Genomic DNA, 23699 nt, shown 5'->3' on the forward strand with positions numbered 1-23699 from the left:
CAGTGTAGTTGGGACTTTTAATGACCCCAACAAGTTACCTGCCTCAGTGTCCTCATTTGTAAAACGAGCCATGATTTCCAGGGGTACCTGAATTATAAAGTGTTACTTAAATGTAAGTAGAATTAGCCTTTACTATTGTAGCAGATGTCTAATAAGTATTTCTTGTTTGCAAAAACAGGACACATCAGTAGCCTCTAAACCCTGACTTCTAATCCCACCATTGGCTGGTGAGAATGACGGATGGAGAACCTGGACAGTGTTTGTCCCGTGTGGTGCAGAACAGCTCTCTCCCATGTCGTCCCCTCCTCTTGCCACCCTCTTGCTTTCCCAAATAGGTCAGCTGTGCTGAGCTCTACTCTCTCAATGTAAAATGTCTGTTTTCCTCTCTGTCTTCATGGCAGGCCAGGAAATGTCATGAGAGCAGAACCAATGTCTTATTTGTTCTTATATCCCAGAACCTAGTGCAGTGCCTTCTATTGCAAATAATTGGTGTCTTCTATTGATATGCACATTCAGTAAACATCTGTGGTGCATGTAAAATCCATCTACCTAACAAGACAGAAAATTATGAGAAAATAAGAGTGAAAGCATACTAGGGTGGGAAGACAGAAGCCCGTGCAGGTCACAGTGGGAGCACACACAGAGCAGGTCAGGGCCGCCTGTCAGAGGAGGAGATGCTCAGGTAACGCTTGGCCAATCTGTAATTCTAACTTGGGCCCTGGTGGTCCTCAGCATCCTTGCTTCTTGTGGGCATGCCTCTTTTGCTGCTATGCTAAGTTTCACTGTCGAAATCAGGTTAACTGCTGAGCTTGAGTGCTGTGACAATCATCAGGGCTGTGACAAATGCATTTCTATCTCTCCTTCTCACAAACACAACGTAGGATTGAACTTTAGGGCGAATGAAATGGGAGTGGAAATCACTTGTCTCTTTTGAAAATAAACATTATGGCCAAGTGCAGTGGGTCACGCCTGTAATCCCAGCACTTTGGGAGGCCGAGGGAGGCGGATCAACTGAGGCCAGGAGTTTAAGACCAGCATGTCCAACATGGTGAAACCCTGTCTCTACTAAAAACATAAAAATTAGCTGGGTTTGGTGGTGCATGCCTGTCATCCCAGCTACTCGGGAGGCTGAGGCAGGAGTATTGCTTGAACCCAGGAGGCAGAGGTTGCAGTGAGACGGAGCTACTGCATACCAGCATAGGCAACAGAATGAGACCCTGTATAAGAAAGAGAAAGAAAGAGAAAGAGAGAGAGAAAGAGACAGAGAGATAGAGAAAGGGAAGGGAAGCAAAGCAAAGGAAAGGAAGGGAAAAAGAAAGAAAGAAAGGAAGGAAGGAAAGAAAGAAAGAAACTTTAAAGAGTCAGTGAGTAATGCACCACACTCATTTTCATCTGCTGTGGTGATTTTGGAAGCATGAGACAAGATGGTGCCTCCATCACCCAGAGCTCCTAAGTGACTACAATGAACACAGATATGCCCTCACTTGCCATGCTGGATATGTGGCATGAGTGAGAAATCAACTCAAAAGTTATCATCAACAAAGTTAAGTAAGCTGAACTTCAGGGGCAGTTTGTTAGTGTGGCATGACCTACTGCACAGATCCTGACTGATACACGTTGCAATGGATAAACCCAGCCTTTGGCTCTTTTAGTAGAGAGAAAAAGTGGAACCTAGTGAGATATCAAAGAGGAAAGCAAGCTTCTACATGAAAAATGGGGAGTAGGTATAGATATGACCTCTCAGGTCACCGGGAGACCTCACCAGGAGAGGAAGACATATTGTCTGTTTAGCCAGGTGAGGGGAATTTGGAGAATATGGCTTGAAAGAAGCAGAGAGCGCAGCCGCTTTGGAAACTCAACAGTAGAACTTGAATTCAGAGCAGACTGCACCTGAGAGGCCCAGAAGTACTTCAAGTTCAGAGGTCACTACCTGGTTAGTTTTCCTACCTGTTAAGATGTTTTTTTTTTTTTTTTAAAAGACAGAGTCTCACTCTGTCTCCCAGGCTGGAGCACAATGGCGCGATCTCAGCTCAATGCAACCTCCGCCCCACCGGGTTCAAGCAATTCTCCTGCCTCAGCCTCCCGAGTAGCTGGGATTACAGGCACCCGCCACCACCCCTGGCTAATTTTTGTGTTTTTAGTACAGACAGGGTTTCAACATGTTGGACAGGCTGATCTTGAACTCCTGACTTCAAGTGATCCACCCACCTCAGCCTCCCAAAGTGCTGGGATTACAGGCATAAGCCACCGCGCCTAGCCGATTTTTTTTTTAAACCTTTTATTGTGAAATAATATAAGACTTGCAAAGATGTGGGGAAAATGGTACAAAGACTTCTTCTATGCCTTTCAAGATGGGTTAAATGTGAACAATTAACTACTTTGATTTATTGTTCGTCCTTTCTCCCTCCGTGTGTGCAAACACACACAGTTCAAACCCATGTGGGCCAACACACACATTTACATTTTTCTTGAAATGTTTGAGTAAGTTGCAGGCACAATGCCACCTTATCTCTAGAGACTTAGTGTGATTTCCTAAAAACAAGGACATCATCTTGCATAATCACAGTATAATGAGCAGCATCAGGAAATAGGCATGGACACAACATTATTATTCATTATTAAAAATTGCTCATCTTCAGTCCTCATCCAAAGTTTGCCAGTTGTTCCAGGAATGTCCTTTATCTGGTCTGGAGCCCAATGTAGGATCACGTGTTGCATTTAGTGATTGTATTCCTTTAGTCTCCATTTATCTGGAAAAGTTCTTGGTCAGAGAAATCATTTTTGTCCCTCTGAATGAGAATGGCCCAGAAGGGTCTGTTCTTTAGTCAAGACATTATGAGGATGGCTGGTGGAGAGAGTGGCAGCTGAGGCCCCCGAGAATGTTCCAGGGACAAGTATTAGGAAGGACAGGGAGGAATGAGGAAGGGAGTACCCTGTTACCTTTATTTAAATACAATGTTTAATTGGAATATGGAATATGAAATGAATGACTTTCTGTAGACCCTTAACAATGTCTGTGTATTACAAGAGTGGAGTTGGCTGGGTGCAGTGGCTCACGCCTGTAATCCCACCACTTTGGGAGGCCAAGGTGGGAGGATCGCTTGAGCCTAGGAATTCAAGTCCAGCTGGGCAACATGGTAAGACCCCATCTCTACAAAAAATACAAAAATTATCTGGGCATGGTAGTTGTGCCTGTAGTTCCAGCTACTCAGGAGGCTGAGGTGGGAGGATTGCTTGAGCCTGGGAGGTCAAGGCTGCAGTGAGCCAAGATCATGCCACCACACTTCGGCCTGAGTGAAAGAGTGAGATACTGTTTCAAAAAAAATAATAATGATGACCCAAAAGAGTGGAGTTTTGTGCATAGTTCCCTCTGGTTTGGCAAGCAGCTCATCCACAGGTGTCTGGGTACTTTGATGGGCCTGTTCAAACGACCTCTACGGCACCTGCACTCTGAGCACAAGGGACCCTCATGCACTGTGGGGAAAGCACTTAAGGCTTGCTTCATCTCAGGGAGAGGGGACAAAGAGTCGGAAGAGGACAAGGGTTAGGGGAGATATGACTTGGGTGGGGCGCATGCTGAGTCTGCGGTGGCCAGCATCTAAGTGGAGATGTCTAAAAGGCAGATGGATAAAATGGGTCTGTCTGTGGTTCACGGAGAGTCCTAGGCTAGAGAAACATCATGAGTTGAAATTGCCTAACACATTCATTTAATTGAAAAAAAAAAATCACTCTCAAAGGAGTAAATATTATAGGAGCAAACTCAGTGATACAGAAACATGACCAGGCTCTCAAAATTGAGCTCATATCTGGCTTTCTCTTTTTCCTTTCTCAAACAAAATCACCATATTCACTGCTCTGACACGGAAACCTGGAAAACAGATGTCCTCCATGTGTGTTTCATTCAGAAATTCCCAGGCTAACAGTAAAAGGAACTGCTGATGAAGTGGCGCCCTGCCGATTTCACGCAGGGATCTGCGGCTGCCGGTGACATTCCCTGTCGAGCGTGGTGAGGCCCTGTGGCTGGGACCCAGAGCCCAGCGGGCAGCCCCGTCTCCACCAGATCCTCCCCACGGGGGTGCTTCCTGCCCTGTGAATGCCCCAGGACAGCAGGGCTCCAAGCTCTCTGTTCAAGACTGACTTTCCCAATTAAGCTAGAGTCCTTGTTCCTTTGTCAGATCATTAAGCATTTTGGTTAAATTTTATATTTTTAATTTCTATTTACTTATATTTTAATTGACAAAACTGTATATATTTATGGCTTACAATGTGGTGTTTTGATATATGTATACATTGTAGAGTGGCTAAATCAAGCTGTTTAACATTTGTATTACCTCACATGCTTATTGTTTTGTGGTAAGAACACTTAAAATCTACTCCCTTAGCAATTTCCTTTGTTTCTTTTTTCTTTTTTTGAGATGCAGTTTTGCTCTGTCCCCAGGCTGGAGTGCAGTGGCACAATCTCGGTTCACTGCAACCTCCACTTCCTGGGTTCAAGCAATTCTCCTGCCTCGTCCCCCTGAGTAGCTGGGATTACAGGTGCCCGCCACCATGCCCGGCTAATTTTTGTATTTTTAGTAGAGATGGGGTTTCACTATGTTGGCCAGGCTGGTCCTGAACTCCTGACCTCAAGTGATCCACCCACCTCAGCTTCCCAAAGTGCTGGGACTACAGGCGTGAGCCACTGCGCCCAGCCTGCAATTTTCAAATATACTATGTATTATTATTAACTTAGTCATCATGATATACAATAGGTCTCTTGAGCAAATTGCTCCTGTCTTAATATTTTTGTTAAAATTAATATTTGCTAACATATTGATATGGTTTGGCTCTGTGTCCCCACCCAAATGTCATCCTGAGTTGTAATTCCCATAATCCCCACGTGTCAAGGGAGGGACCTGGTGGGAGGTGATTGGATGATGGGGGCGGTTTCTCCCATGCTGTTCTCGTGATAGTGAGTGAGTTCTCATGAGACGTGATGGTTTCCTAAGTGCTTGACAGTTCGCTCTTCACATGCTCACACTTTCTCCTGCTGCCTGTGAAGAAAGTGCTTGCTTCCCCTTCTGCCACGGTTGTGTTTCCTGAGGCCTCCTCAGCCATGTGGACCTGTGAGTCAATTAAACCTCTTTCCTTTATAAATTACCCAGTCTCCAGTATGTCTTTATAGCAATGTGAGAACAGACTAATACACGTATTATAGATAATAAAAACTTACCATTTCAAGTGTCTACTGTGATGTACAATATCTGTAAGCTTTGTAAAAATAAGTGAGATTAAGATAAAATATATTATTAAATATGAGAACTCTTTGTAGCATAGTATTTCCAACTTTTATAAAATCACCCCTCTTTAACAACTACAGAATTATACTGTGTTTAATGTGTCCAGAATTACACTATGTGTTCTATTAAAAATTATGCAGTAAACTTTCAATATTCCATAACCATCAGCTTTTGAAGCAAAACATTAAATCATAAAGAAAATGCTAGTTAACTATGCCAGAGAAAGGAGTTTTTCCTATAGAAAATAAACAACGAACTTCTGCTTCTGGTAAAGGAGGATGACTAGGAAACTTGAATCAACTCTCCCACTAAGGGCAGCTAGAAATGGCAGACAAAATATTTTGCAAATATGCTTGAAAGTAGCAGAAAGCTAATGCAGGCCTGGTGCAGTGGCTCATGCCTATAATCCCAGAAGTCTGCGAAGCCAAGGCAGATGGATCACTTGAGGCCAGGAGTTTGAGACCCGACTGGCCAACATTGCAAAACCCCGTCTCTACTAAAAATACAAAAAACTAGATGGGCGTGTGATGCATGCCTATAATCCTAGCTACTTGGGAGGCTGAGGCAGGAGAATCACTTGAACCTGGGAGGTGGAGGTTGCAATGAGCTGAGATCACACAATTGCCCTCCAGCCTGGGCAATAGAGTGAGACTATGTCTCAAAAAAAGAAAGAAAGCTAATGCAATGACGTAATAGTTAATAACTGCTAAGCCACCATATAGGGGAAGACAGTGCCCAAGCAGACGAGCCCTGCAATAGGATGTTTTACTCCCGGGGCTTCTGTCAACTCTGGAAGGGACAGTTGATGGTTAAGCAACTGTCTTTTTCCAACATCACAGGGCCAGAGTGACAAGGATTGAGGTCTAAGGCTCTGCAAGAGCAAAAGGCCCTCATACACCCTTTGGCTCTGTGTTAGGATTCCACAGGGCAGCCCTGAGGGGTTTGCAACTCAGCTTGGAATCATGACAATCTCAGATATCAAGTACCTCCAGACACCTGGCAGAAGAAAAGGAAACTCCCTTTTGGAGTTTGGGAGATAACATCCTCCTCATCCTCAAATTATGTTTTCAAATATGTGTCCAGGGCACCACCCAAAATAATCAAGCATAAGAAGATGGGACAACTGCAAAGACAGATGACAAATAAAAAGATGGCAAAAGATCTGCCATGCAAACACTAACTCAGAGGAAACTGGAGTCTCTCTACTAAGATAAAAGCAGACTTCAAGGTGAAAAGCATAGCTAGAGCTACAAGAGAGGGATATTTCAAATGACATAAAGATTTGGAAAAATATAGCAGCTCTAAAGTTTTATGTAGCTATTAACATAGGATCAAAATCTATGGAGCAAAATTTCACAGATGGAAGTGGAGAAATGGACAAATCTTCATCATATAGAGATTTGAACATACCTTTCTCACTGATAGTATAAACAAAAAACTCAAGAAAAATACAGACAACTCAAACATTATGATCAGCAAATTTGAATTTACAGATACATTTTGATGCATTCAAAATAACTGTAGAATATATACTTTTTAAAAGCACACCTATATTTATAAAAATACTTTAAAAAGCATATCTAGAATATTTAATTACTAAGACTTCATGTAAAAAAATGGATTTCCAGCTTCTTTTGATCAATTATCATCTCTAGAAACTCTAAGCTCAGCAGGGACTCACTTCCCCACCTCCTGTACCTGCAAGCTCACTGCACCCACTCTGCAGACATTTCAATATTAAACACTGGGCTAAAGCCACCTAGACTTCAATCTCCCACGCACTCAGAATGGAAGGAAGCTTTTTAAACCCAATTCAAGATTCAACAGAAATCTTTATTTCTACTACAATCTTTGTCCTTCTCTTTCCCTTCGCCTTTTCTCCAACAACAAAAATAAATAACAGAATTTACTGGCCACAAAGTGTTGGCATGAGGGGCCAAGTTAGTTACTTTATCTTTTCTTACCAGTCAAAACTTCAGTCGGGGCTGGGCACTGTAATTAATCCCAGCAATTTGGAAGGCCAAAGTGAGAGGATCACTTAAACCCAGAAGTTCGAGACCAGCATAGGCAAAAAAGCAAGACCCACATCTCTAAAAATAAAATAATAAAAATAAATTAGCTGAGCATGGTGATGTGTGCCTGTAGTCCCAGCTACTCTGGAGACTGTGGTGGGAGGATCATTTGAACCCAGGCGTTGGAGGCTAGAGTAAGCTATGATTGTGCTACTGCCCTCCAGCCTGAGCAACAGAGCAAGACCTTGTCTCTGAAAAAAACAAACTTCAGTGTGTTTCACTAAAAAGGCTCTTTCCAAAGGCTCCTATGATAAAATACTTAAACACCTATAGCTACCTGAGTGTGAATAATGCAGTTGAGAGATGGTATGTGTGGCCTTGCACCGTGCTGGCTTAGCTGAATCTACTGACGTTTCCCAGAATGCCCCACCATGTTTGGTTCTGGGTTAGGGCTGGCCACAGAAGAAATGGAAAGAGACTTGCAAGGCAGAAGGACGCAGCCACTTTCTGGGTCTGAAGGTCAAAGGCCTGCTTCTGCTTAAAAACAGCCCAGCTGATCTTCTGCTCAACCTCACAGGTGCCCTCAGCACATTTAACTCCTGCCTGGATCTTCTCCTTCGGCTTCTCCACATCATGAGTCAGCTTCTCCACATCCTGGGGCAGGCACATGTACAGATCCATGGCCAAGGGTGCCAGCTTCTTCCACAAGTTACCTGCACCGTCAGGATGGTGACACCTGTGCAGGTTCCAGTTCATCCCCCCAGAATCCACTTGGTTTTCGTGGGTTCTGCTTTGTCTTTGCAGGTTCCAGCCTGCCCTTGCTCTTCCCTGCTTTGCATCCCCGTTTTCTCCTTGACTGCCAGCCTGCTGACCTGTAGCAGCCTCAGGCCCCCCCCAGACATGCAGCAGCAATAGCCTTCCAGTGTCTTCTTCACAGCTCCAGCAGCCAACACGGTTCGGTCCCCACCATGAGCCCATCATTCCCCAGCACTCTGTGCACCTCCGACTCCCTGACACACAAGAGCTTCCATTACAGTCCACTCAATTCTATGTACAGACAAAATCCCTGATCACCTTAGGTCCAGGAGGAGGTAGCTTAGCCTTCAGTTGGGGTGCCCTAAATGTCCCACACTCAGCTGGGCACCAGCAGGCAGACTCGTTCACCACTCAGTGCACAGCATCCCACCCCTGCTCCATGCCAGATCCAGGGCTGGCTGCTGGGAATAGAAATAGGCCCTAACCTTGAGGATTTCAGAATTACAGCTATCCTTTTGAGTAGGAATGACAACAGAGCCCCACGTGAATGCTGAGCTCAAAGGAAAGGAGACATTTCAATTGGGGAGGAGTGAAAGGATGAGCCTACTAGTACCTCCCACTAGAGGTGGCCTGATGGGGGGGAAGGAGAAGGGGCTACATCTTCCTTCTTGCTGCCACGAACATGGCTTCCTGCCTGTGCTTGCCAAAGATTGCTCTGTGTATGGAGCAGGGGTACGAGAAAGGGACCAGACCAGCCTTTGCTACATCACATTTCACATAACATGTCTTTCCCTAAGATGCTCTGGAAAGCACCTAAACCCTCAGTAGAACACAGTCAACTGAAATTTTCCAAACAGCATCTGGTAGCCCAACTCCCTCAACACCCTCCAAACAAGGAATGTGTGTATTTGGCCAGTGGAGCTGCTTCTCAGAAAAGGGTTTTGGGGCCCAGCAAGGTGGCTCATGCCTGTAATCCCAACATGTTAGGAGGTCAAGGCAGAAGGATCACTTGAAGCCAGAAGTCCAAGACCACCCTGGGCAACAAAGTGAGACCTGTCTCTAAGAAGAAGAAGAAAAAAAAAAAAGAAAAAAAAAAAAAAGAAAAAAAATTTGCCAGGCATGGTGGTACGCGCCTGTAGTCCCAGCTACTCGGCGGCTGAGGCAGAAGGATCACTTGAGCCTAGGAGTTGGAGGCTGGAGTGAGCTATGATCACGCCACTGCACTCCAGCCTGGGCAACAGCGAGATCCCATCTTTAAAAAATATATATTTGTTTGGGCCAGTTAACTGTATGTGCCCAGGGGCCATTAAATGTGGTCATGTTATGTGGGAAGATAGAGTTTTCTGTCCCTGTCACCATCTTGTTCACTGTCTTGTTCCTTCCCTTCCTCCTCTAGTTGACAGAGTTCTTTTAGTTCTTTAGCACATAAAAATTGTTTTATCACTGACAGTCCAACTTAGCAAGAGGAATATCTCTTTTGTCTGTGCCTATCTTCAGAATCTGCGGAGCCTGCTGCTGGGAGGACGGCAGGGTTTACCCCCAATTTTCCAGGGACCAGGGCCCTGCTGGGGAAAAGGCAGGGACTCTGCAGGGAAAGGCAGAGGGCAGAAAAGGTGAGTGACCAGAGTGGCAGGGCTCACAGGAGCTCTCAGACCAAAAGACCCCGCCACAGAGAGAGTAACAAACGCTTTGCCCCACCTGTGGGCTTCCTGCAGCGGCACAATCAGCTGTGAGAAATCTCATTCTCTTTCTGGTGTTGGATTATTTTCATGGCCCTTCCAGACAAGGAAGCATTACCAAAGGCTTGCAGTAATTCAACAAAACACCAGCAAGGCTTCAATTTAAGAACAGGTTGGTTTCAGAAACTTAACTTGTACACTTGGTTACTGGGAGCTCAAAGTATTTTCCCACTAAGCCAGGATGGCCGCGGGTCCAGCACATCCTATTTTGCTTTCTTCCTGGGCTCGCGGGTCGTGCTGTGTCTCTCAGCCTTCCTGGCAGTCAGGTGGACCCGTGTAACTGAGTTCTGAGTGAGGGAATTCAGGCTGAAGCAATGCATGCCATGACCGGGCCTGACCTCCAAAACCTCACATGCAATCCCCCTCCATCCTTCTTTTCCCATTTCTCAGGTGAGGGAGAGTGAAGGAGAAGGGGTGGGGGGAGATGCTGAAGGTGATGGGGATCTGGATTTTGAATGACTGGGGAGCACAGCCCAAGTGCCACACCCCCACCAACTCATACTCAATTGACACGGATGTGACTACAAAATCAACTTCATTTTGCTAAGCCACTGAGGTTGTGGTACTGGTTGATTATTTTAATTTTAGTAAATTTACTTTATACAGCCAAAGAGAGAGAGAGAAATGATGTTAGCATGGGAGGTTCTAGGCTAGCTTAAAGTAATCCATTTTAACCAGGGCAGAGATTAACTATCACACCAAGTATAAATCCTGGCTACAAGTTTTGGTGCAGTTCATGTACAATTTTTTTTTTTTTTTTTTTTTTTTTTGAGATGGAGTCTCACTCTGTTGCCCAGGCTGGAGTGCAATGGCACAATCTCGGCTCACTGCAACCTCTGCCTCCCGGGTTCAAGCAATTCTCCTGCCTCAGCCTCCCGAGTAGTTGGGATTACAGGCACACACCACCGCACCTGGTAGAGATGGGGTTTCACCATGTTGGCCAGGCTAGTCTCCAACTCCTGACCTCAAGTGATCTGCTGACCTCATCCTCTCAAAGTGCTGGGATTACAGGCGTGAGCCACCATGCCCAGCCTCAATGTACAATTTCTGTAAAAGCTACTTATCTGTTATCTGCTCCTTTCTGCCACCCTACCTCACAGTGACTCTCTTCAAGGTCCCGTTTCTCAGACCCAAACTACAGTACTACTTCTTATGCATAAACTTTCTAAGACTGCGAGCACCAAAACCTCCTCGTTCCTCTCTTCCCCAATTAAAAAGTGCAGGTACGCCAGACAGGAGGCTGTTAGTCCTGGAGAGAATTCTATTTATTTTTCAGTTTCTTTCCTTTATCCAGATCTGAGCCCAGACATGGTATTAGAGAGGACAGGCTAATGACCCCTGAATTTCAGTGCCTTAACAGCACAGGTGTATTTTACAACCCTTCACAGTCCATTATGAGGTCATAGTAGGGGTGGGGAGGACTCTCCTCCACTGAGTTATTCAGGGATCCAGGCTCACTCCAGCAAGTGAGTACAGCAACTTGAAGGGCCCTGGAGTCCTTCACTAGATTATTTGCACCCAGTCTGCAGGGGAGGGAAGAGAGCATGGAGCAGTGTTCAGGAAGTCTTATGGGCCAGGTCTGGACATGGTGGACTTTGCCTCTGGACACACCTCATTGGCCAGAATTAGTCACAAGGCTCCCGCTAAGTGCAAGGGAGGCTGGGAAATGTGGTCTTCCTGTGTGTTCAGGTGGAAGGTGGAATGGGATTTGGTGAATGGAGAGCATGCTCTCTACCACTCACAGAGTCTTGAAATCTCCTTCTCTTTTACTACATTGGTTTTTAACATTTGTATGATGCCAGTGTATGCTTTCATGTAGATCAGGGTAAACTGCAACTGATGGGCCACATCCAGCAGACTGCCTGTTTTTGCTAATAAAGTTCTATGGGAAGACAGCTATGCCTTGTGATATTATCTGCCTGCTTTCAAACCTGCAACAGCAGCATCAAGCTGTTGAGACAAAACCAGTATGGTCTACCAAGGCTAAATCACTTACTGCCTAGCCATTTACAGAAAATGTTTGCTGACCCCTGCTACAAACAGTCCCCAACTCATGATGGTTTGACTGAACAATTTTCTGACTTACGATGGTAACCATTCAGTAGAAACCATTCAGTAACCATTCAGTAGAAACCATACTTTGAGTATCCAACCATTCTGGTTTTCATTTTCAGGTCGGTGTTCGATAAATTACATGAGATATTCAATTCTTTATTATAAAACAGGTTTTGTGTTACATGATTTTGCCCAACTGTAGGCTAATGGGTTCTGAGTGCATTTAGCAGGCCAGGCTAAGCTATTCTGTTTGACAGTTTAGGTAAATTAGATGCATTTTTGACTTTTGATATTTTCCATTTAATTCATGATGGGTTTATCAGGACATGATCCCATCATAAGTCTAGGAGCATCTATATAGTCTGATAATTCGAATTAAATGCATCCAAGTAGCACACTGCTGTAGCCGTAATTCCTAATTCATTCATTCATCAGGCATGCATGTATGCAGCACCCATAAACTCTTTGCCAGGCATTATTCGAGGTAGACGTATGCAATTATGAAAAAATATTGTCTTTATGCTCAAACTTCTAGTCTTTTTAAGAATGATGGTAAGAAGTGTGCAGAGTGTGGAAAAGGAACTTTTTAAAAATGTATTTAATTAGTGTAAAAAGCAAAAGAATCCCACCTAAGCAAATTTCCCCACTCTTCAGAAGTCTTAGACAGCAATTCCCAGAAATAATTTAGATTGTGGACCTGCCCCAACTGGAAGCATGTACAGCCATCCACTGCATAATGACATTTCAGCCAACAGCAGGCTGCATATACGATAATGGTATGATAGGATGTAAGATTATAATGCAGCATTTTTACTGTATCTTTTCTATGTTAAGATACAGTTAGATACAAAAATACCATTGTGTTACAACTGCCTACAGTGTTCAGTACAGCAACATGCGGCACAGGTTTGTACCTTAGGAGCAACAGGTAACCCAGGTACCTAGACCTGGTAGCCTAGGTGTGTAGTAGGCTAGACCATATAGGTTTGTATAAGTGCACTCCATGATGTTCACACAATGATGAAATTGCCTAACTTTACATTTCTCAGAGGGTATCCCTTTGTTAAGTGATGCGTGACTGTTATGTAGTAACATTAAAATACCACCCAGTGGAAAATCTTAGAATTGTTCTGATTCCCATTAACAGAATTAACAGAATTTTCTCCATTTCTTTTTTCTTCTTTATAACTTTCTTAAGCAAGCCATGTTATCACATGCTAGTTCCCCTGAGGTTCAATATCATATTGTTTGTTTTTACAAAGTCTATGCCATGTCAATCAACCAGTGGCCAGACGTTTCTAGAGAGCCTGAAATCCAAGACAACCGTGGAAGGACAGTCCCTACATTCTCCCTGGGGTGCTGCTGACTTTTAAGAGAAACCAGTGGCCTCCCGAATCTTTGAAAAAGGCCTCGTCAAGGCAAATCCAAACAAATTCTCCCCCAGTTCCCTGTCAAACAGGTTTCATACTCAAACCCCAATGCAAAGGGAAGGGAATGTTAGCTTCATTAGTTCAACACCAGCTAGGCAGGTACAGCCGAGGCTGAGCTGAAGAATAAACACTAGGAAATAAAGTTCTTTGATGGCAAAACGCCAGAGCATAATCTCCGTCTTGAGAACCCCTCCTTAGGCCCAGGCCTCCTTCTAGGCATTCCCTGTGTGTGCCTCACAGTGACTCAGACCCCTACCGCCTCCCTGCTCAGACAAGAACCTTAGAAGCAAAGAGAACATGAGGAATTGGCAGTAGTTCATGGTACCGGACAGACTGGAAGCTGGAGCTGGGCCGAAGGACATTTGGAATTCTGGGATTCCGTGGGCTTATGCATCCTCAGGGCATTTGTCCCAGGACTGCAGGATTCTGGAGCTTTGGCATTCTGGTTGCCGGCTGTTGGGACTAAATAAATTGCCCTTTTCTGTCTCCACCCTGAATTCTTCATGGTCATGGTCTTGACTCTTGATTTACAAAATGGGATACACCAAAGCAAGATGAGGGGGCTGGCTCTGCCTGTGACTACACACTTCTGTTCCCTGGGGCTTGTGGTCAGCCCCAGCAAACCATGAAGTGCTCAGCCTTACCCATGCACAGGAGGCTCTTAATAAAGGGCAGAGACCGTAATCCTCATCTTCATCCATCTCCCTCTGACCTTTCTAAGTGCCTGGGGGCTTACATGCCACCTCAAAGGAATGAAGAAATCTTGCCGATTCTCATCATTCATGATTCCATATTTGTGAATTCACCTACTTGCTAAAACCTACTTGTCACCTCCAAATCAAATGGATGGCACTTTCACAGTCATTCTCCAACGTGTACAGAGCAGCAAAAAATCTAAGTCACCTGATGCACATGTTTCCATCTGAGATCGAACAAGCTCTGGTGCTGTAAAAATTGTTCTTCCTATGGTCTATCTAGTGGCCTGTGTTTTGGAATTTTCATCCTTTTTTTGGTGGCAATTTTGCTAAGATAGCACTGGATATGGTTTGGTTGTGTCCTCACCCTAATCACATCTTGAACTGTAGCTCCCTTAATCCCCTGTGTCGTGGGAGGGAACTGATGGGAAGTAATTGAATCATGGGAGTGGGTTTTTCCCGTGCTGTTCTCTTGATAGTGAATAAGGCTCACAAGATCTGACAGTTTTATAAAGGGCAGTTCCCCTGCACACACTGTCTTGCCTGCTGCCATGTAAGACATGCCTTTGCTCCTCCTTCACCTTCCACCATGATTGTGAGGCCTCCCCAGCCACGTGGAACTGTGAGTCCATTAAACCTCTCTCCTCTATAAATTACCCAGTCTTGGGTTTGTCCTTATAGCAGCATGAGAACAGACTAATACGGCATCTGAGTATAGTGTGACCATAAGAATGTGACGGCCCTATGGGGAATATACGTGTGTCAGATTAGCTTCCTTCAAGAGGACTCAAGATATAATCTCAGCTCATCCCCTAGTAGGGAGCTTTTGATGAATTTATCTGACCCTAAGGCCTCAGTTTCCTCATTGGTAAAATGAGGAGGGGAGGTGGGGGTGGTCTTTTCAACATTAGCAGTCTCTAGCTAAAGAACATATTTTTTAATTATAAAGCTTCATAAATATTTATTGTTGTGGACATTCTTTTTTCAAAGTATAAAGGCAAACACAGCCACTGTAGTCACTCTTTTTAGAGTGCTCTAAAGCAATCATCGTAACTATACTTAGCTGAGGATGTAAAGGAATGCCACTATTGATAAAGAGGTCTGTTCCTGGGATCTTCTAGGATGGCCCTGAAAATCTTGAGGATGACCAATGTGTAGGTCCCTCTCTCTTCTGTGAATCACACATCCTCAAAATAACCAGGAAGACAGCCTCAAAGGCAGTTACCCCCAAAAGATAACACTGCCCCAAACTTTTTTCTCCCTTGTCACACACATGTTCATTAGTCACCCTGGGGCTCTGGACCACAGGTTTTTCCAGCTTGGGTGGACAAGCCAACATGCAGCAAAGCTGCTCAGCCACTCTCCCAAGCAAGAACCCGAGATTCTTTGTTGTAATCAGGTGCATAAGGAAACCTGTTGGGGTCAGTGCAAAGTGTCTCTCTCCTTAAGCATCTCAAAGTTACACAGACATTTAACCAAGTCTCCTATTTCCTGTAAAAAAAATCCCAACCGAGCAACCAGACGAGCACAGGTAGGTGGTGAGTGACAGATATTTGTGCAAAAATTAGATGTGGTCTCGTGAAGTCCCCCCAGCCCAGGAACATTTCACTCAATCTAGTGAGCTCCGTGCTCACTATGTGCTGGTCTCACACCGCATCCCAGGGGAAGTGGATATAACTCCACAGAGGCTGACTTGAGAGACACGATCCAGTAAGAGGCTGGACTGCTTGATCCAGAACCCCGCAGAAATACACTGGTCCTGTCAGCAGGTCTGAGATAGATGTGTAGCCAAGTGACAAGCTCCAGTACAGCCTTAGGATTCACCAAAGTCACCCCTACTCATGTGACGTGTGAGGCAGACAGATTTGCCTTTAAGTAGCAACAAAGAATATCTGCACTCCAGATCCTGGTGGAGAATTTAGTCTCTCTGCCGCCTAACTCTTACCAAATTTTGAAACAAATGGTATCTATGGATGATTTTCCTGAAGTACACTCAGTCCAGTGATGCCTTTATAAGCATTTTCCAGAGTGGTATATTAAACAAAACACTACTCTACAAAACATGGTACATATCCTTAAAAAAAAGTTCCTTGATCAAATTAGTTTAGGACAAAGTCTGAAAAAGTTACCCAAGTTTTTTATTTAACTGCAGAACTGCACACAAGTGTGTGTGTGTATGTGTGTGTGGTGTGTGTGTGTATGTATGCACGTGTATGTGTGTGCATGTGTGTGTGTGGTGTGTTTGAGGTGTGTATGTGTGTTGAAGTGTGTCCGTGGTGTGTGTGGAGGTGTATGTGTGGTGTGCATATGTGTATGTGTGTGGTGTGTATGTGTGTGTGGTGTGTGTGAGGTGTATGTGTGTGTGGTGTGCTTATGTGTATATGTATGGTGTGTGTGTGGGGTGTATATGTGTGGTGTGTGTGTGGTGTGTGGGTGTGTGTGTGTGGTGTGTGTATGTGTGTGGTGCATGTGTGTGATTTGTGTTTGTGTGTGTGCCGTGTGTGTATGTGTATGTGTGTGGTGTGTGTGTCTGTGTGTGGTGTATGTGTGTCTGGTGTGTGCGTATGTGCATATGTGTGGTGTGTGTGGTGTGTGTGTCTGTGTGTGTGGTGTGTGTATGTGTATGTGTGTTGTGTGTATGTGTATGTGTGGGGTGTGTATGTGTGTGTGGTATGTGTGTATGTGTGGTGTGTGTGTATGTGTGTGGTGTGTGTGTTGCATGTGTGTGTGTGGTACATGTACCCCTCAGGGCAGGGATCTGCTGTGGTCTGAAAGTTTGTGTCTCTCCGAAATTCATAAGTTGAACTCTCATCCCCAACGTGGAGGTATTAAGAAGTGGGGCTTCTGAGTGGTGACTAGGTCATGAAGGTGGAGTCCTCATGAATGAATTTGTGCCCTTTAAAAGAGGTCTGAGCTGGGCACATTGGTTCATGCCTGTAAGCCCAAGGACACAGGAGGCTGAGGCAGGAGGACTGCTTGACACCAGGAGTTCAAGACCAGCCTGGAGAACATAGCGACACTCCCTCATCCCTAAAAACAAATAAACAAACAATTAACCAGCCGGGTGGTGTGTGCACCTGCAGTCCCAGCTACTTGAGAGGCTGAGGCAGGAGGATGGCGTCAGCCCAAGAGTTCGAGGTTACAGTGAGCCATGATTGCACCACTGCACTCTAGCGTGGGCGACAGAGCAAGACCCTGTTCCTGAAAAAATAAAAAATAAAAATAAAAAGAGGCCTGAGGGAGCTTGTGTGTCCCTTCCGCCACGCGAAGACACCAAGAAGATGCCATCTCTGAGGAGCAGACTCTCACCAGACAGCGCATCTGCTAGTGCCTTCATCTTAGACTTCTGCAGACTTCCCAGTCCCCAGAACTGTGAGCAGTAAACGCTACTCTTTATAAATTACCCAGCCTAAGGTATTCTGTTATAGCAGCCTGAATAGACTAAGACAGACATTAGTCTCTTTTCTTCATTAATGTACTCCCACGTGCCTAGAATGGTGGTTCGCACATCAATATTCTTTGAATGAATAAATGAATCTTACCTGAAAATCTTTACATTCAATAAATACTGATAAAATACATTGAAGTCAAGGAGCAATATGTATTAACAAAATTCAACAGTTCATGAAAATGTGTAACTATGCGCACCAAACTCTTAACCATTCAGTCACTTAGAAAGATAATCCACATGTGTATGGTTGAAAAACAACAGCAAGAACAGCCCTGAAGCTACAACAGGATTCCTTCAACAAATGCAGCATTTAGTGAGAATTTATGGAACTGAGCAAACCTGAGCAATCATAAGCCTGCAGCCACCACAACAAATACAACAACACGGAGTGGGGAGGCCCAAACATAGCACAGAGCCTGTGATATGCTCGTTTTATTATGAGTTTCCAAAGAGCGGCTTTAGGATACACTACTTGCCAAATACATATAGTTCAGTGGCAACTGGGGATCCATTTTCTCACAGGATAAAACTGCTCAGACTCCAGCCGATTCCATAGCTTGTAAAAGTCAGAAGTCTTGCTGCAGTTTCTGCTAATGCTCAGAAGTGAAAGCTTCATGATTCAGTATCTCTTCTCATTTGCACAGGCACAAAGCTCAGGCTCCTCGTCCGCTCTGTGCAGCATCCGATCTCTTCAAAATCTTGGATTTCACAAGGAAGAACCGCATTGCCCAGCCTTCCACTGCCTGCGTAGTTCCACCCCACACCCCCCGCTCCCCGCTCCCCTCTCTCTACTTCTCCTGAAGCTTTGGATTTGGTGGTTCCAAAGTCTTCACCGTTTCTTATAAAAGTGACTTCCCCTTTCCTCTAACACTAAGACATAAAGGAGGAAGTCTCAGATTCTACCCCTAAACTTGTGAGTCTGATCTACTTTTGTGAACCCCCTTTGTTTTTGGGTGGCCCATCATCCATTCTCTCTCCTTCGGGTTACAACTGAGCTTGGGAGAATAACCTTTCACTCAATGTGTGCATCTTGGCACACCTGTTAATTCAGGTCTCCTGCTCTCCTGTGGCTAAGTGCCAGGCCACTCAGACTTTACTGAGCTGTTGAACCTTGAGGGAAGTTATCTGATAAGAGTGGGGACGGGGAAAAGGAACAGATGAAATTCTTTTATTTTGGTGGCTACGGGCCATCAGGATTATTATTTTTTTTTTTTTGGAAGTGAGACCCCAGGAGTTTTCAGGTTCCTGTCCATTCTGAGACTGTTTCTTTAGCCTGCTCCTTGATTCCATGACCTCACTATAGCCTTTCCATAAAGTCTCTTCTGCAAATGTGAGTCAGTTTATTTCTGTTGCTTACAACCCAGAAACCTGACTCTCTGCCCCACCAGTAGAGCAAAGGCCTTTCTAATGGGAACAGTCAGGGTCAACGAAAAAAGTTGTTTTGCTTTTAACGTGACACATATATATTAGCATCTCCCATGAATGTTAAGTTTAGTTTGGGAAATGCCCTAGATGTTCTGGATTTTATTTCTGAATATATTCAAAGGCTGTGAATTCCAGCCATATGGTTTGCATTAGCTTTCTATTGCTGTGTAACAAATTGCCACAAACTCGGCAGCTTGAAACAATACCTTTTGATGATCTCAAAGTTTCTGTAGGTCGGAAGTCCAGGCAATGGTATAACTGGGTTCTCTGTGCAAGGTCTCACAAGGCTGCAATCAAGATGTTTGCTGGCTGTGCTCTCATCCAGAGCTCAGGATCTTGCTCCAAGCTCATTCAGGCTGATGGCAGGATCCAGGTCCTCAGGACTGTAGGACTGAGGTCCCTGTTGTCTCATGAGCTGTCACCTGAAGGTCTCTCTCAGCTCCTAGAGGCTGCCCTCAGTTCCTGGCCATGTGGCTCTCTCACAGCATGGCAGTATCCTTCTTCAAGGCTAGCAGAGACTCCAGATCTTCTTTAATGGGCTGAGTAGGTCAGAACACCCAGGATCATCTCCTTTTGATTACTTAAAGCCACTGATTAGGGACTTCATCACATCGGGACTTCACTTTGTATATCCCATAATCTAATCGTGAGAGTGACAGCCAACACTGTCCTGCCCACGCCCAAAGGGGAAGAGATTATGCAGGACGTGTACACCAGGGGGCGTGAATCTCAGAATTCTGCCCAGCACATGGTCTTGTTCCCAGTTCTCTGGGGAGCAAAACTACCTCTTACTTTTCCCTCGGCTTATATTTTTAAAGTGTCTACGATACCTCATATAGGGTTATTGTTAGGGTTACTGTCTCTGTTGACATGATGCCCCACATAAGGAATATATATTCTTGGAGTTAAGAACCAAGACCCATTATGCTTCGCTGAGAGACTGGTAGGTTTTGCCTTGTGGTCCATAGGAATCACATGAGTGAACCTGATTCTCTTTTCACTAGCTAGTGGGAAGCTCAGAAGCAAATATGTGGCTAAGTCTAAGTAACTGAGTAGAAGTTTATGAGTACTTGTATCTTACAATACATGTGTTTCATTCCCCCCACAAGCCCCTGCCCAGCCTCACTCTTTCATTTTAATTCAAAAACTTTTCTGGCACTGACTACTATTTTAAGGTAGATAGTCTTATAAGTAGCCTCTAATGTGTTGTATAAGGAAATAGGGTATATATAAAAATGAAATAAAATAATAATAATAGCTAATCTAAACTGAGACATTATTGTGACCACCTAGTATAAGCGTGATCACATATGATCTTTACAACCACTCCAGGAAATAAGATACTTTAATATCCTTATTTAATAGATAAGGAGACAGATGAGGTCTAGAGAAGATAAGAAGTAGCACCAGAACAACCATTCAATTCCAAGCGTGCCTGACCAACAGAGCCTAGGCTGTTAACCATCACACCCTATTGATTTAAATACATTTACATTTTAAAGGGAGGAAAGAGTGGGGACAGTTGGCTGCCTATGAAACTCTCCAGACTAGAAAGAGACCATTACACATGTTGTAAAGCCCAGAGGAATTGTTTTCTGCACACCTTGCCTGGCAAGTACTCTTCTACAATGTAAAACAAAGTTCTCTGAAGTACAGAACTTGGTAATAGCTAAACCCCGCTTGAAAGTAGAAAAGGGAGTTCCAGAAATAGAAGAAGGGCTTGGAAACAAGTAAGTAAGCATTTTCCTTGGTAAGTTATAAACAGGTGTAAGAGAATATCTGACACCAAGACCCAAAAGCACGATGTGACTGTTTCCATATGGAAGACTTGTTAATATTCACTGTGGAACTGAGGAGTAAAGTATGTTCTTTCTAAAACAGAGTATGAAAAACTAGAGTTGATAAGACACATTCTGAAGGTACATCGCTGATGCCAGCCCACATTCTTTAACCCTACTCCAAAGGATATTATTTATACAATAAATATAATATAGTTATTGGAAAATGTTTATTAAAAATAAATACAATATTTAAAAAATAAATCAGGTAATAATTATTGTCAGAGGTTTACATCCATATCAATATCAATGTGATGTTTATGAAAAAAAAAAACACGGCTGACTAGTTTACGTACTTACCTAGGACCATAAATAGCCTTGACTAGGGATAGCCAGAACTTAGGTTTCATGCCTGTGACTCACTAGGATTCACTGTGACTCACGACGCCACGTAGTGGCAGCTTCCACAATTGCAAGTCCATTAACAGAAGCAAGACCCAGGGTGCTTACTTTATACCTAACACCTATAAAGTTTCAGCCAGAACGACGTAGCTAGGTTTTATCTGAAGTCTGTTTCAGAGCTAATATGAAGGTAAGAACCCAGGCATTCTGACCCTTTGAGAGAGTGAGAGTGAGAGAGAAAGAGAGAGAGAAAAAGAAAGAGACTGAGTTAGAGTTTAGCGGAAGGCGCATCTTTGCTGCAACTTTTCAAGTTAGTAGAATATTATCACCAACACAAAATGCCCCTTGGGGGGCAATGTTCTATAAATTTGAATTTTATTAGTAGTTCTTTCAAGTACATAAAAATTGACAAGAGAACTTAAGTTGCTTCCTGTAATTATAAAGTGAATGAGTGGTAAAGGGACTAAGCCCAATTGTGCATGCCCATAAGCTTTCCATAGTACTCCATCAATGTCTTATAGACAGCTCTGTGTGATGGACTGGCAATGCCCTACTGGAGTGTGAGAAAGCAGCCAAGAGGGCAGCTGATTTCCCTTGCACACAAGGACACATGTGAGGTTGTCCTACTCTTTGCACTGAATTTAACTTCATGTTTCCAGCAACCACATTTCCCATTGACATGCCTTTTACTTCATAAGCACCTTCATCCAGGCTATAGACACCCTCACGCCCAACCTGCCACTCTTAATACATTTTCAAAATCCTGCTCCAATGATAATTCAAGTCTAGTTTTGCAGTAGTTCTCCCTCAACACCAAAGCTTACATATTTTTAAATAAAAAAGTCCTCCTTGGCTTGCAGAAAATCATCCAACACATTCCTTGCTCTGCTTTTTTTTCTTTTTCTTTTTTCTTGGTGTTTCACTTTTTCCACTCTTTTCAATTGCTTGAAAAACTCTTAAGCACACCAAAACAAATATTTGGGTCACAGCTTGCTTTAATGATGTGCTTTTGAAATGGTGGTTTTAATCCTGGATGCATTTTTGGTTGTTGTTTTCCTTTTGTAGTGATAGCCCACAGGCATTTCTGCCTGGGATCGGGATCATAATGAGGGGAACAGGGCACTCCAGATTTCCCAAGGGCCTGTTTATTAACATCCCAGCCTTGCGCTCCTCAGAGCGTATGTCCTGGCTTTCCTCTAGATGGCACTGTGGAGCAGAGGCGACTGTCTTAGGGACCCGCATCTTCCTCTATCAGCCATTACCCACTTCTCTGCAGGTGAAACCAGGCCCAAGTGCACAGCTTTGAAGGGGAAAAGAAAGTCTCCTGGGAACTCTTTGCAGCCTGGGGAGAATGTGGAAGCAGTGGATGTTCTGTCTGGGTAGCAGTGTGGCGGGCTAGGAATGGGCTGGCCACGCGCGCCTGAACCTTCAGTGGGTTTCTGATGGATTAGTGACTGGTGAGAAGACCCCATCACAGTGGGGCACAGTTAGCAAAAGTTCCGGATTTAGTTAGCCCAGATATCAAAGTCTCATCAGAACATGGTTGCCAAATAAAAATACGGGACATCAGTTAAATTTGGATTTCGGATAAACAGCAAACGCTTTTTTAGTATAAGGATGCCCCCACGTATTTGAAGAGAACTTGCACTGAAGTCTCTTCTCAATTTACTGTACGGTTTTCCTAGAGTAAAGATGCTAAGGAAATCTGTGCACTTTTGTATCAGAGGTTGTTTATCAACATCGAGGGCTTTTCTCTGGCTTTCAAAGCAAATTTGGCATTAGCAGGGCTACATCCCAAGGGGACACAGCAGAAATCAGTGCCCATTTATTCCTGAACAGTATCTACTGTGCTTTCCAGAGTTCCACAAAGTCCATCTCTCTGCAGAACCTAAGCTCCTTTTATCACAAGCTGGAGGGGGGGTTGTCCTCTTCTCCCCCTTACCCAAGACTCTAGCCCCACCTCCTTATGCCACTCTGTCACCAACAATAGGTCATCGCCCTCCGTCCCTCGCTCATGATAAAAAAGTAAGGGACACACGCAACAATGTGAATGTACTTCATGCCACTGAATTGTACACTTAAAAATGGCTAAAGTGGCTGGGCGTGGTGGCACGTGCCTGTAATCCCAGCTACTCAGGAGGCTGAGGCACAAGAGTTACTTGAACCCGGGAGGTGGAGGTTGCAGTGAGCTGAGATCACGTTACTGCCCTCCAGCCTGGGTGACAGAGTGAGACCCAGTCTCAGGAAAAAAAAAGAAAAAAAGAAAAAAGGCTAAAATGGCAAATTTCATGTTAGGTATATTTTACCACAATTAAACATAAGGAGCAGGGGGATTGTCTTACTGTAAGATTGCCTGCAGCTCAGCCCAAGCCCAGCCTGCCCTCATCTCAAAGTCTTCTCCAGTGCCCTCCTGCCTGGGTAATCCAGGCAAAATGACGCCTGTCCTCACCTCCTGTCTGCTTCCATGTGCTCTTTGCTGGGCAGTGTGCAGACCCAGGATGTCTCTCTTTGCAACTTCCTCCCCAACATACGGCCCCAGGCACCGCCTCTTGCCTCAGGAGACCCCACTGCTCTCAGGTCCTCATCTCCAAGGTCCCACCCGCAAGCTCTTTCCTGAGCTCTCCACTGTCGGTCCCACTTGCAGGGGAGGCTGGGCCCACAATTTCTGCTATTTATG

General features: G+C 44.4%; 1 protein-coding gene and 1 long non-coding RNA gene across 2 annotated transcripts in view; one reads left to right on the plus strand and one right to left on the minus strand.

Moving 5' to 3' along the window:
• The window catches only part of GNA14 (G protein subunit alpha 14), a 228435-nt gene that overhangs the window by 13149 nt on the left and 191587 nt on the right, over positions 1-23699 (minus strand). The window lies entirely within an intron of this gene.
• Positions 11220-23699, plus strand: part of LOC129044200 (uncharacterized) — a 79451-nt gene continuing 66971 nt past the window's right edge. Inside the window, exons 1-2 of the long non-coding RNA XR_008504630.1 lie at positions 11220-11252; positions 20345-20572. This is a non-coding gene — a long non-coding RNA (uncharacterized LOC129044200). The remainder of the gene's footprint in view (positions 11253-20344; positions 20573-23699) is intronic.

The sequence above is a fragment of the Pongo pygmaeus genome, chromosome 13 (assembly GCF_028885625.2).
Source record: "Pongo pygmaeus isolate AG05252 chromosome 13, NHGRI_mPonPyg2-v2.0_pri, whole genome shotgun sequence".
In the NCBI taxonomy this organism is placed as follows: domain Eukaryota; kingdom Metazoa; phylum Chordata; class Mammalia; order Primates; family Hominidae; genus Pongo; species Pongo pygmaeus.